This window comes from Cricetulus griseus, chromosome 8 (assembly GCF_003668045.3).
Source record: "Cricetulus griseus strain 17A/GY chromosome 8, alternate assembly CriGri-PICRH-1.0, whole genome shotgun sequence".
Lineage (NCBI taxonomy): Eukaryota > Metazoa > Chordata > Mammalia > Rodentia > Cricetidae > Cricetulus > Cricetulus griseus.
The window spans coordinates 59,953,342-59,967,278 of NC_048601.1; the positions used below are offsets into that span (position 1 = coordinate 59,953,342).

General features: G+C 42.6%; 1 pseudogene; it reads left to right on the forward strand.

Annotated features, from left to right (window-relative positions):
• Positions 1 to 881: 881 nt before the first annotated feature.
• LOC113838849 lies at positions 882 to 1,497 on the forward strand (annotated as a pseudogene).
• The last annotated feature ends 12,440 nt before the right edge of the window (positions 1,498 to 13,937 follow it).

Consider the following 13,937-nt stretch of genomic DNA (forward strand, 5'->3'; position numbering starts at 1 on the left):
GACATGCTTGTGACATGCATGTGACATGCATGTGACATATATGTGATATGTGACATACATGCGACATGCTTATGACATGCTTGTGACATGCTTGTGACATGCATGCAACATGCGTGTGACATGCGTGTGACATGTGTGTGAAATGTATGTGACATGCTTGTGACATGCTTTTGACATACATGTGACAAGATGAAATAAGAGATGAAATAAGTCCCCTACAATCAGGCGAACCATGGATCAGAGAGAGATGCTTTTATCTGGTGTCAGGAGTGGGATATTACCAATACAGATCCAAGTAGGTTATACTTATGGCTGTGATTTTCCTTAGTTATGATAACAGATAAGATACATAAAAAACTTTAAACTCACAAAGATAGTATAGATAATAGAATATTTTCTTTAAATTTTGCTAAATGTTAGTAGACCAAATATTCTTAACTATAATTATTGCTTGATGATAGTTTTGTTATACATAATTTTACTACGTTAAAGTTAAAAATCTATCTTTTATTTAAGCAGAAAAGAGGAGATGATGGGGGATGTCCTTCTGTATATATATTTCTCTTATTGGCTGGTAAATAAAACACTGATTGGCCAGGATCCAGGCAGGAAGTTTAGGTATGATATAGAAAGTATTACCAGCCTACAATCCACATTGCCAGAGAAGCTAGTAAACAAGGAGGACCCTAAAAGAGACAAACATTGTCCCCTGGAGAAGCGGAAAGGGTCATGATCCCCTGAGCAAATTGAGAGCATGGGAAGAGGGGGGAGGGAGCTACAAGAATGAGAAGGGGAGAAGAGGAAGGATGCCAAGGTCATGAGGCTACTTTAAGTTCAACTGCCAGGAGCCTAATAAGTATTCTCTTTTCAAGCACTCAGAGATGGAGACAAATGCATTCCTCCTATGGATGTTGCTGCTTGGGGTGACAGGTGAGAGGGTGCAGAGAAGTGTTGGGAGCACCCACTGCAGCCATCCTGGTTTTCCATGCCTCTAGTATCTTTATCATTAGACTTAAGGCATATTGGATTTAAGTTCCCCCAATTCCTTTGACTTTCTGGTTTCTGAAAGTGATGCCCCACAATGAATCTTAATATTTTGAATGAAAAATTCCCTTCCTGGGAAGGTTTCTAAACATGTTTAACCATCATCTGTGTGTTTATGATTCAAGGTTCCACTGGGGACATTGTGCTGACCCAGTCTCCAGCTTCCATGCCTGTGTCTATGGGACAACAGGCTATCATGTCTTGAAGTCCAGTGAAAGTGTCTCTAAATATGGCCGAAATTTTGTGCACAGCTATCAACAGAAACCAGGACAGACCCTCAAATGCCTCATCTATGAAGCATCCACCCTAGAATCTGGGGTCCCTGCCAGTTTCAGTGGCAGTGGGTCTGGGTCAGACTTCACCCTCACCATCCATCCTGTGGAGGAGGATGATTCTGCAACCTATTACCATAAGCAGAGTAAGGAGATTTCTCCCACAGTGCTCCAAGGATAAACAGAAACATCCTAGTGTTGATGCTCACTGAGGCTCAATATCTGAGCTGACTCAGTACACAGCTCTAGGCTTGTTTGGAGAAAGATCTTTTTTTTGTTTTTTAAGACAGGGTTTCTCTGTGTACCTTTGGAGCCTATCCTGGCACTTGCTCTAGAGACCAGGCTGGCCTTGAACTCACAGAGATCTGCCTGCCTCTGCCTCCCGAGTGCTGGGATTAAAGGCGAGCGCTAGCAAAGCCCAGCAAGAAAGATCTTAAACAATGAAGCAAGCTTTTATAAACTGATTTGCATGTTTGTCTTATCCTATATATGACTTTCTAACAAGATATAGACTTTTGAGATTGTGTCTTAATTATTATTTATTTATTTATTTAAATTTTTATTGACACATACTTATCTTTCCATAATTTTTCCCTTCTTCGGCCCTATCTCCCTGATCACATCTCTGGCTCTTCTCCCCCATGTTCTGTATTCCTCCTTTGACTTTCCTGACACTTAAAATTTGCTGTTTTTTATGTGTTTTTAAGAGATAATAAATACAAATTACTTCCCTGGGGAAAAAGTTATCCAAAAACATTGTGTATGTGTGTGTGTGTGTGTGTGTGTGTGTGTGTGTGTGTGTGTGTGAGAGAGAGAGAGAGAGAGAGAGAGAGAGAGAGAGAGAGAGAGAGAGAGAGAGAGAGAATAATCTGTGTGAGTTAGTTCATTCTTTCCACCATGTGAGGTCTGGGAATCAAACTCAGGATCATCGGTCTTCGCTGTAAGCACCTTTCCAAATACAAGCTGAGCAGTCTTGCCAGTCTAACCCTATCATTTCTGTTTATAATAATTTTTTATTTTTAATGGGGGTGGGGTGTTTGTATATGCTTGAGTAAGTGTCCCTATCAGTCAGAAGAGGATATCAGATCCCGGGGAGCTGGAGTTTCGGGAGATTTTGAGCTACTTGATGTGGGTGCAGGAAACCAAACTGCAGAGCAAGAAGTGCTTTCAACTGCCAAGGCAGTTATTCACCTCTGATTTGCCATTTTTAGTGACTCTTTTGCGTTAGGACAATGGTAAGTTTAATGGAAGTTTTGTTGTTTGTCATTTAAGCTGAAAAGAGCTTTGAGTAGTTAAGGTTGTCAGTAATTTCTTCAGATTCAGGATTACATTCTCACCCTGGTGTTTTTATTCTCCAATTGTTTTTGCTTGTTTGCACTCACAAACAGCCTGCTACTGTTACTTAGAAACATAAGGCTGTGCTGCAATTATTTTTCTACTTCAGTTCCAATGTCTCTGTCTCTGTGTCTGTCCCCAAATTAAGTCTTTAATATAAGATTTATTGATTGATTTTGTCTTTATACAATATTCATCATTTTAACAACTTCGATATATGTGGGTGAAGTCCCCCTACCCTTTCCTTTTCTTTCTTCCTTCCTTAATTTCTTCTCCTTTTATGTATGGTGTATGAAATACATGAGTGGGTGTGTCTGTGACACAGAGTGCACATGGAGGACAGAAGGCAACATCAGGGGTTGGTCCCCAAATTCCACCTTGTTTGAGGCAGGGTGTCATCAGGGAACTTTCTAAACATGGGATTTCGGAGGAACATGGGTACCTTCTCTTTTCAGATGGGCAACGAGCCCTCATCAGCTTGGACATCTCTAGAGCACTGAGATATTAGAACTCCTTCCATCCTCCAACCCTAAAGGAGAAGGTCTTAGTGTTTCCCTGTACTGTAACTTTACTGTAGCTATAAGCTGGAAAAGAGAAAATGGCCTCCTAAGAGAAATAGTAAACTTAATAATATAATCCAAACAGTCTCATCCAGACATGAGGCTGGAAATGATCTGAGATCTCCTATAGGCAAATAATTTTTTGATTTATGGGAATATTGAAAAATCTGTGGACACTGTTATGTGGAATCTACCCTTCTAGCCACCACTAATACTGCATCTGTGCAGGATCAATGCCTCTTGATGAAACAATAGATAGTTTCTCTCTTAATTAACAACCATCAAGTAGTGTCCAGACTCCTTTACTTTCCCCTTAAGTGAAATATTGAGGCAACTTTGCCCTTCAGAATTCAAATCACCTTTCCTTGCAAACTTAAACCAGATTAAATCTGACTTTGGGAGATTTTTCAGTTTACCCTGACCAATATAATGAAACATTCCAAAATATTACCCTGTTAGTGGATATAACCTAGGAAAAGTTGGTGTTAGTCCTAGATCAGACAAATGTAAGTACAGGAAAATGAGTTGGTTCCAGGCTGCTGAGTCTTATACTGATAACCTTGTATCCTGTGGTCCATCTCACTAGTTCTTTGTGAAGGGGAAGCAGACCCTGTAGTCAGGGAGGCCATTTCCCAAAAAAACTATTAAAGGGCCAATGGGATATACATTTTCAAGCTTCTATAGTAGAGGGACTAAGAAGGGCCAGGCTTAGTCTATTTTCTCACACTATGAAGCCAGCATTACCCAGATGACAACACAAAGACACAGGGAAAAATAAGAAAGAGAGCAATTTCCCTGAATTTAATATTTTTCCCTCAAAAAAACCCTGCAAGCAAATTCTAAGAACAAATGAATAGGAGGGTATACTATGACCAAGATGGTTTCAATTCAGGGATGAAAGCTTGGTTCAAAAACAGAACACAGAGCCAGGTGGTGGTGGCACACGCCTTTAATCCCAGCACTCGGGAGGCAGAGGCATGTGGATCTCTGTGAGTTCGAGACAGGCCTGATCTACAAGAGCTATTTCCTGGACAGCCTCCAAAGCCACAGAGAAACCCTGTCTCAAAAAACCAAAATAATAATAATAATAATAACACAGGACAGTGTGACTATGCCTTTAATCCCAGCACTTGGGAGGGAGAGGCAGAGGTATCTCAGGGAGTTCAAGATAAGCATTGTCTACAGAGTGAGTTCCAGGACAGGAAAAGATACACAGAGAAACCCTGTATTGAAAAAGAAGAAAGCAATAACCTCAACTCAACACAAACTTCTTCAGAACAGAAATCTCATGGTCATCTCAGTCAGTGCAGAAAGTCATCTAGAGTGATGATAAAGTCACTAGAGGGACAACAAACAGAAGGATCATTCGTGAAAACAGTAAAGAATACAAATGACAAACTATCACCATAACTAAATTAAGTGGACAAACTGTGAGTGTTATTTCTCAAATCTTTGGAGGGAGAAAAGTTTGTGGACTTACTCTCTCACTCTTATTCTGTGTAATGCTCAAAGTCTCACTGAGAATAAAAAGGGAAGGGAAAGAAATAAAAGGGATATCAATAGTAAGTGAAGGACTCAAATTACAAGCATTTATGCCTAATATGTTCTTAAACTTAAAAAAACTCTCAAAACCCCACCAGAAAACTTTTTAACCTGAAAATACTTTCAACAAAGAGCAAGATATGAAGTCAGCATACAATAGCAGCAGCTTTTCTGTGTAATAGTAACAAGCTTACTAAAACTTAAGTCAAGAAAATTCCATTCACAACTTCAAAACAAATAAAATACCCAGGAACCAATTTAAACAAGGAGGTCAAAGACCCCTATAATGAAATCATTGGGACATAGAAAAATGAAGATAATAGATAGGGAAAGTGATGGGAGCTGTGGTACCAATGTGATACAAGAACACAATCCATATCACTATCCCAGTGACTTTCTCTACAGAACTAGAAAAGCAAGGCTGAAATTCTTTCTCACTAACATCAACTGAGTGTGTGTTCTCAAGTATTAGTCATGCAATGCCTTCAGCAACTCTTACTCTGAATTGCATTGAAAGTGTGAAGTACTATGTGTCCATCACTTTTTCCATCACTGGAAGAAAAGTATATAATGGGCTTAACATTGGCTCAGCTTGGGATGTTCTGCTCTGTGAGAGGAAGGTCCTGTGTGAGTCTGTGGTGAGGCAGTACATCAGGACAGGAGTGTGTGAAGCAAATCTGAGCATCTTGTGGCCAGGGAAGAAGAGGAGATCACAGACACACAGTCTCCCCATGATTAGTGCTAGTGACCTCAAACCTTCCCACTGGCCCTATATTTATACATGTCCCATCATCAATCAAGACAACATCCTGAAGACCAACGTTTTACCACATGGGCTTTCTGGACACAGTCAAGCTGCAATGAGCTCAGTCCTTGAGAGGGAAGCCATGGGCTTCACTCAGCCCCATGAGTTGTAATAATACTGAATATCAGGATCTGAAAACCTTTTGTGCATCAAATACCTGGAACCTGAGACTTAGGTCATTCCCTCACATTGAATATAACTTAAACCTAAAAGAGTCCTTGTCAGTGCCTCCATTGCAGGTGATGTGGGGAAGGGAAATGCTTGTTACAAAAAAAGCTAATGACCCTGCAAATCTAGAGTTTGTGTTTAGCATTGTGGCACTGTGTGGACCTGATGGGCAGTATCCAGAGAGCCACAAACCCAGTGTTACCAGCCCCTTGTATTTCACATCGAGGACAATGTCAGGACATCTGACACTCTCTCTACACACCAGGTTGAGCCAGAAAAGCTGGGTGTTACTGACAGTAATGCAGGATTCTTTTGTTTTGTTTTGTTTTGTTTTGTTTTGTTTTTTGAGACAGGGTTTCTATGTGTAGCTTTGAAGCATATCCTGGCACTTGCTCTGCAGACCAGGCTGGTATGGAACTCACAGTGATCTGCCTGTCACTGCCTTTCGAGTGCTGGCAGTAAAGGCGTGCACCACCAATGCCCTGCAGGAATGCAGGATTCTGACCAAGTGTTGTTAGTTCCAGGTAAGCATTCACGCGTGTGGTGGCTGTCTTTGTACTTGATGTTGGCTTTCAAGCATTCAGTCCTTACCATTTCTATTAGTTTCTTTGGAATATGGGTTTAGGCATATAAAAATCAGTTCCTGTCACTGTTTATTTTTTCACTGAAGACATCTTCTCAAATATATTTTTACTTAATAAAAATGATATCTTGTAGAATTTAAAAATATATGAGTAAAGAATATGAAATTAAATTAACTCTCACATCTAACTTAAAATTCTGTTGTCATTGACTAGTGCATTTTTCACTAAAGTTGTAATGACTGATATGCATGGACACACAGACAGGTTACTCATACACATAAAATAAAGGTAAAGACATTTTAAAAAGGTTAATTTTAGGTTTGATGGACTCTGTGGGACAAGAACAGCTCTACCCCAGGTCTCTAGACTTGGAGTATCCTTGTGGTGAGTCAGTGCAGGGTATCAAAATGGGAGAGAGAGCAGCAGGAATGATAAATGTGCTGGAGAGAGAGACAAAGTTGAAGGGGCAAAAGAAGTGAGGAATGGGTGAGATATGGGTGAGATATGGCCAGATATGGGCTGCTTCCAAGGGCCATGACTTGGTCCATGACCCTAATGCAACTGAGAGGGTCTGTGTTGATGTCTGTGGCTCCCATGTTGTCATCCACTCATGAACTGCAGAAGTAGGACATGTTTGGCTCCATGGTCCTACAGCCTGAGTCTGTGCTAATGTCTGAGAACATGTTGGTTTTTGAGGATCAAGCTGTCATAGGGACCATATTGACTTGGGTGGCTTATACTGACACCAGGGGCCATGGTGTCATCCAGTCATGAACTGCAGAAGTAGGCCATGTCTGTGTGCATGGTCCTACAGCCTGAGTCTCTGCTGATACCTGTGTTGCCACCAAAGGCCACGCTGATTCCCAAGATCTGGGTCTGCAGCTGTGGCCTTCTCGGTGCCAAGGGCTATGCTGCTGCTGGGCCCATACAGACCTGAATAACACCTGCTGCACCCAGGGCATTGTACAGGTCTGAGCTGCAGCCAGAGCATGTCTGGATCTGCTGCCCTGACAAGGACAGGACCTGCACTGATATCCAAGGCTTCTGTCACCATAGAAGGCAATAAGAATGTCTTGGATCTGGGCCCACACCTGGACCATGTGGGGTTTCAAGGGACACAATGACATTGGGTTAATTCCATTCTAAGTGACCTGCATTGCCACCTGGGGCCATGGTGTCATCAGGGCCTGGGCTGCTGCCAGGGGCCATGTCTGGGTTCACAGCCCTTCTGCAGCTTTGGTCTGTGCTGATGTGCTTGGCTCCTGTTACAACCAAAAGCAGTGAGGATGGAGCTGCACACAGTTGCCCCTGCCCCTCACCAACTGCACCACTCTGGAGTGCTGGCCCTCTACCTCCCCAGGGATGCAAACTAGAGCTGCCCCTGCTGGCAGGGGTGCGGGTGAGCAGACCCTGAGTATGCAGAGTGGGAGAACTAGCCTCACAGTCTGTCACTCAGTGGCACGGACAAGCGAGAGATACCTCTCTTACTCCTGGCCCCTCACCCTTTGCCACGTACAGCAGACTGGAAAAGTATGTCCCAGGGTCACGACAGTGGAAACTGCAGTGCACAGGAGAATGGGCCCTGCACCTAGCCAGGGCATCATAATCGAGTAGACTCCAGTCCTTGTGGGAGATCTGGCCCCACCCTTCATCTACCATATGGTGGAGGGGAAGAGGGAGAGATGACATGCCCTCTCCCCTGCCCTTGGCTGCCTGTGGCAGGTGAGAGAACTAGCCCTGAAGTCATGAAAGTAGGAGAATTGGTACTGTCCCCCACCAGCAAGCCACACTTGGGAGAGAAGGCCCTGCAATGCACCTGGGCAGCCCAATAGGGCTGACCATGTTGATGGGGTTCAGGTGAGCAGGCTTGGGGTCATGAGAACAGGAGGAATGATCCCACATCCTCATCCGCTTGGGAAAGGATAAGCACTGCTTGCCAGCTGTGGCAGGTGAGAGAGCTGGCTCCAGGACCACACGAGTGGGAGAACTGGCCCTGCCCAGCAGCAGCAGCAGCACCTAGGAGAGTAGCATGGCATCTCACCAGGGCAGCACACTGGAGCTGATCCTGTTGATGGGGCTCATATGAACCAGGCCTGTAGGCATGAGAGCAGGAGGGCTGCCCCCAACCCCTCCATGGTATGGCATATTAAATATGTAAGGATTTAAAAAAAAAGAAGGGATTTTGAGAGCCCATCCCATGTGAAGGGATCTCTTGACCTGGACACATGGGGATGAGCCTAGGCCTGGCCCCGGATGATGTGGTAGACTTAGGAGAGCTCCTTTTGAGGGCCTTACACTGCCTGGGGAGTGGAGGGCAGATGGCTAGAGGCAGGTGGGATGTTGGGGGAATGGGAAGGAGAGGGAGAAGGGATTTACATCTGAAGCAAGCTTGTTCCTAAATTGAACTAATAAAATAAAAAAATCGAATCATGTTCTCAAGCAGTGATTGAAGCTGTTGTTTCCAGATCCTTTCTCAAAGCATCAGCTCCCTGAGAGGAAAAAGAGTTCCTGACCAAGTGTGCTCATGAACAATGACGACCATGTAGTACCTCTGCAGACACCTTGATCATGATCAGTTTATTAATAATTACATCAAAGGACTAGTATAAATTATTCTAAACCACATGCTGTAACCAAATCCTCTAGAAGCTTTTCCATGTATCATACGATTTCCTGCAAGATGCCTGCAAAAGTAAATGTCTCAAAGCAAGATTGACAGCTGTTCTTTTAGAAATGAGAAGAGAATACCAAAAAGGAAGAAACAAAACTCTCCTCTTAAACTCCTCAAATCCCTTGGCTAGCTTCACAGCCTTAACTGACAAAATCTCCAGATCTCCCAATTTACTTATATCTTCCAAGTGACAGACAGGCCAAGAGGAATTTTCTTTGCCATGGCGCATGAACTCCAATCCAGCTATAGGAATCTCTTTCTCCTTTATTGCCTTCTTGACACATAGTTGGTAACGTCTGAAGAGGTCAGTGCACGTATCCTTGGAGTTGGCACCTTTGAGGAACTTATCTGCAAACCAGCGGTTAAATCATTGGTCATATTCGTGCTTCATGTCAGTGCAAGCCTCCCTGACTCTGTTCATAGTGATGGTGGCTGCTGTGATGGCAACTGTGGCACACTCTGGTTATGTTCTATTTTTTAAGTGAAGATTACAATGAAGACAAGTGAAAAACAACATGTTTCTCATTTCCCTAACATGATTAAATATTCTGTGCATTACAGGTGGAAAACAAGTTATTCCCAAAAATTCTTGTCCAGGCACTCTGTAGATTAACAGAGTGTACACAAGCAAAGTATTTTTCTCAGGTAGTTCTTTTACTGGCAGTCTGCATTTTCCAGTTACAAGGAAAGGATACATCACTTCGTTATTTATCTCAAAAGGTAACCTTATACAAAGTCTTTAAAGAATCACAAATCTAAACTTTCATATATGAAAGACAATCAATCAGCGCTACTTTAAATCCTCAGGTATGCCCATTCACCAGTGTTTTTTATTTTTTATTTTTTTATATCAGGAAGCAGAGTACAGAAATGACAAGGATTTAACCATCACTTCTGATCACCAACCCATCCTAGCAATCCAGCAATAGCCATTCTGTCACTGTTTTTGATCAGTGGCTTCAATGAGTTCCTCACTCAACTAGTAAAACTGTGCCTTTCTAAACTTTAAATTGTTTTCCTAGACTTTCTACTTCAAAGCCATTAACCGAACCTTACGTCATTATTTGAGGCTTTGTTTTAGCTATGATGCACAACAAAACATGCAAACACATCACCCAACTTTAAGATTAAAAGAAATTGAGCAAGCCTAGTTTCTGGGACACAATTGTTTTCCATAATCATTAAAGTAAACCACATTCTATATGGTCCATAAGAGAATCTCATAAGTCCAGGGTGCATGACATTTCAATGTTCCTATTTTCCACCCTTTGCAGCCCTTGCTTTATCAGGGATGGGACAACACTATTCCTACCTTTATCTATATTAATTTTCCCACTAAACTAACCTCTATCATAGTCCCTTACTATATTGTTAAAAACCCTTAATCATCAAAATTCTACTTAAACTAACACTATTATTGTATAAAATCATTACTCTAGTTAAACAGTCAGTTTAACAAGAAATCATCTTCATAATAATCCACAGGTAAAACTATCCAGTAGAATGTGAAATTTCCATGAGATAATCACACTTCATTAAAGGCTGTGTGGATTCTCCCATGTCCATTAACACCATTGCTGATACCAGAGAAAAATATCAGAAGAAAACAGATAAAGGAACCTCAGTAGCAAGAGACATTCTGGAGGTGAAGCCCTTGGTGCCTTGCCTGTCCAAGGTTCTCCCATCAGTGCTTTGATGCCTGGTGGGCCAATCTTCTGAAGCTCAATTGCCACCTGCTGCTCCTGTGACATGGCTCAGGTACACATCAGTGAGAATAGATGTGATGACTCAGAGCAGATGTAGAATTCAGGGTACCACTCAGCACCCAGCACACTTCCTTGCCTTCCTCATTGCCAAAGACACATAAAAATAGGTTGCTCTTCTGCAGTGACATACAGGAGTTTGAATGAAACAGCCACAGATCACAGAGTGTTACCTCTAGGTGACAATATTTTCAGGAGTTTCAGGTAAAGTCTAGATCACCAACTGCATCTGGCCGTTGTGAATTTTGTAGATGTAATAAAGATACAAATTCTGAGTATTCAGGTTCATTTAAGCAGAGATTGACCTACCTGGGTATGCTTGACTTAATTAGATCAAATCCATTAAAGAAGAGCTATTTTCTCTGCTGTGAATCCATTGCTGATGTGATAACTGAAATTCCAGATGTCAGAGAACTCTCAATGCCTGCAGGAAATTAGAGAAGCCTCTAACCCACGGTTAGTAAAGGTGCAGCAGACCCAGCCACACAGTGCTTGTGTAAACATGTTGACTGAGCTGGGAAGGAGATTCTTTGAGTACACAGATGAGAATGCAGCCCTGACAATTCCTTGACTATAACCTATGAGAGCCTGAGGAGAGGATCCAGACATAACCTGCCTAGATCACAGGTGCTGGGGTCTCAAGTCACTGAGTTTGCAGTAGCTGTTGTGCAGCAATAGGAAACTAAAGCAAAAGAGTTACAATATAGTATTGTAATCTTGAAAACCTCAGGAAATGTGCATCTGAGAAATTTTGCCAAGGATTATTCTAATGAGCATTCCTGCTCCACATGGGGAGGATTCAACAGCACAAAGCAGTCTAATGGAGAAGAAGTGTCTGGAAAGTGAGTCTTCCATGACCATGGCTGTGATTCTCAAGAGTTCATGCACATGCAGTGGTAATGAAATGGATCTGGGCATGGTGTCGTGATCCAGCAGTCAGGGGAAGAGGATGGCGGGATGCAGATTGAGGGTCAGTGGGCACTAGATAGGGATTTCAAGGTCAGTGCTGGTTATACAGTGAGAACTTAATTCCCCCACCCCCAAAATAGTGATAATGGGACAATAAAGGAAAGCAAACAAAAAGAGAGCGTGAATAACCATGTGTAAGATATTATAAAAAAACAACACGACTATTGGTCATGGAGAAAATCACAGATCTAAGACTGAGATTGGACATGTTGGTGATGGACACAGAGATGCAGATGATAATCAAGGCAGTAAAACCAGATGCCGCAGCCTCACATTTGTGATCTACTGAAAAGGGATTGTTGTTATCCCAAGCACATGGAAGTGAAAACACGTTAGGGTCACAATGTCAGCTTATGTCTGTAAGACAACAGACAGCCTTCAATGTTCAAAGCTCTTGTTATTTTGAATAACACAGAAAAAGTTTTTCTTTTGTAAGTTTAATCTATTGACTATAGAAATGCTTTGGAACTAGACCAGAATGGTCTTGATATTTAGCAACCAAATTGTTAAATTAAAAAGCATACAGAATGGGACAAACACAAATAACAGACTAAAAATTTTCTGTTTCACAACTTCCTCCTGTGTGGAAACAAAACTTCAGTTCTATGGCTGAGATGTACTGTGGAAATACACAGCTCAGAGACTGAGCCTCAGTGCATAGCAACTTTAGGAGGTTTCTGTTTAGCCTACAACACTGTGGGAGGAAAGTCCCTACTCTGCTGACAGAAATAGGCTGAAGCATCATCAGCCTCTACAGGGTGAATGGTGAGAGTGAAGTCTGTCCCAGACCCACTGCCACTGAACCTGGCTGAGATCCCAGAGGCTCTGTTGGATGCTCCATAGATGAGGAGTCTGGGGGGCTGTCCTGGTTTCTGTTGATACCAGTGCATACGATGAATAGGTCCTATAGAGACACTGTCTCTGGCTGGTCTTGCAGGAGATGGTGACACTTTGCCCTAGAGACATGGTCAAAGAAGTTGGAGACTGGGTCAACACAATGTCCCCATTGGAACCTGGAATGATAAACACATATTATTGACACAGATATCCTGAAAGCAGACCATAAAACTATCATGCATGAGGAATCTGTAACAGCAGTCATGAGCTACATTCTAAGGTGCTAAAAATAAAAGAGAAAATTAAAACTAATGAAATGCTATAATTTCAATGATCAAGACACCAAAGCATAAAAAACAATGGTGGCCACATTGGATACTCCCAGAAGTGCATCCTCTCACAGCAGGAGAGTTCGTGACCCCATCTCTGAGATCTGAAATAGAGCCCGCTTCTTGGGCACTGGCAAGCTGTCTTTAAAGATGGTTTGAAGAATCTACACTGTGGGTAATATCTCAATATGCAAATCAGCTCAGAAGAGCTTGACTTTGTGCTCACAGGACACCTGCTCTTGTGACACCGTATGGCAGTTAGGATTAGCAAACATTATTTTAGTGTATCCCAGGTGATATTGTGCCTGATAATGGGGAATCATCACTTCCTGTTACTGTGGGATTCCACGTGGGGAGAGCACTGTCACTTCTCTGCTGTAGAGGATGTGAGTTGTAGGAGCACTGTGAACAAAATAATTCAACTAAAAGAACACTTTTCATTGATTCTTTGTGGATTTTGCATCATGCAACCCCATCCCACTCATCTCTCCATCCCCTTGCTTCAACCTTCTGTCCTTGCAACCCCCCCACAAAACAAAATTTAAAAGTAAAACTAAATCCCCCAAACCAAAGGAAAAAAAACCTCCATGGAAGCTGTACTGTGGGCCAATGAGTCACACGGTATTACCTTTAGTCCATATATCTTTACTTGTTAGTATTTATTTCATAGTCACTCACTGGTCTGGATTGAGGCTTCTGGCTACTGCTACACCCTCAGTACTGGGCCCTAATTGGGACTCTTCTTGGAAAGCCTATTGTTACCTTGTGTCTTGGAGAACCAGGGGCTTTGCATCTGAATGTCTCCTTCACATGCCCCAGCATTTCATAGGTGAGTTGGGTGTTTGGGTGGTAGTTGTGGTTCTGGGCCTGGATGGCAGCTGGGTTGGTCAGCATACCAGCTTTCTCTCATCATCATCACCCAGGTGAGCTCTCCAGCACTGCTCTGGCTAGCTCAACCAATGTCACACACAAGGAGAAGGAGAGTTCTCCTGCTCTCACACCCTCACAGTACCAGGGCCAGCTCTACTGTTTTGCCCAAGTGAGGAGCAGGGCATGTT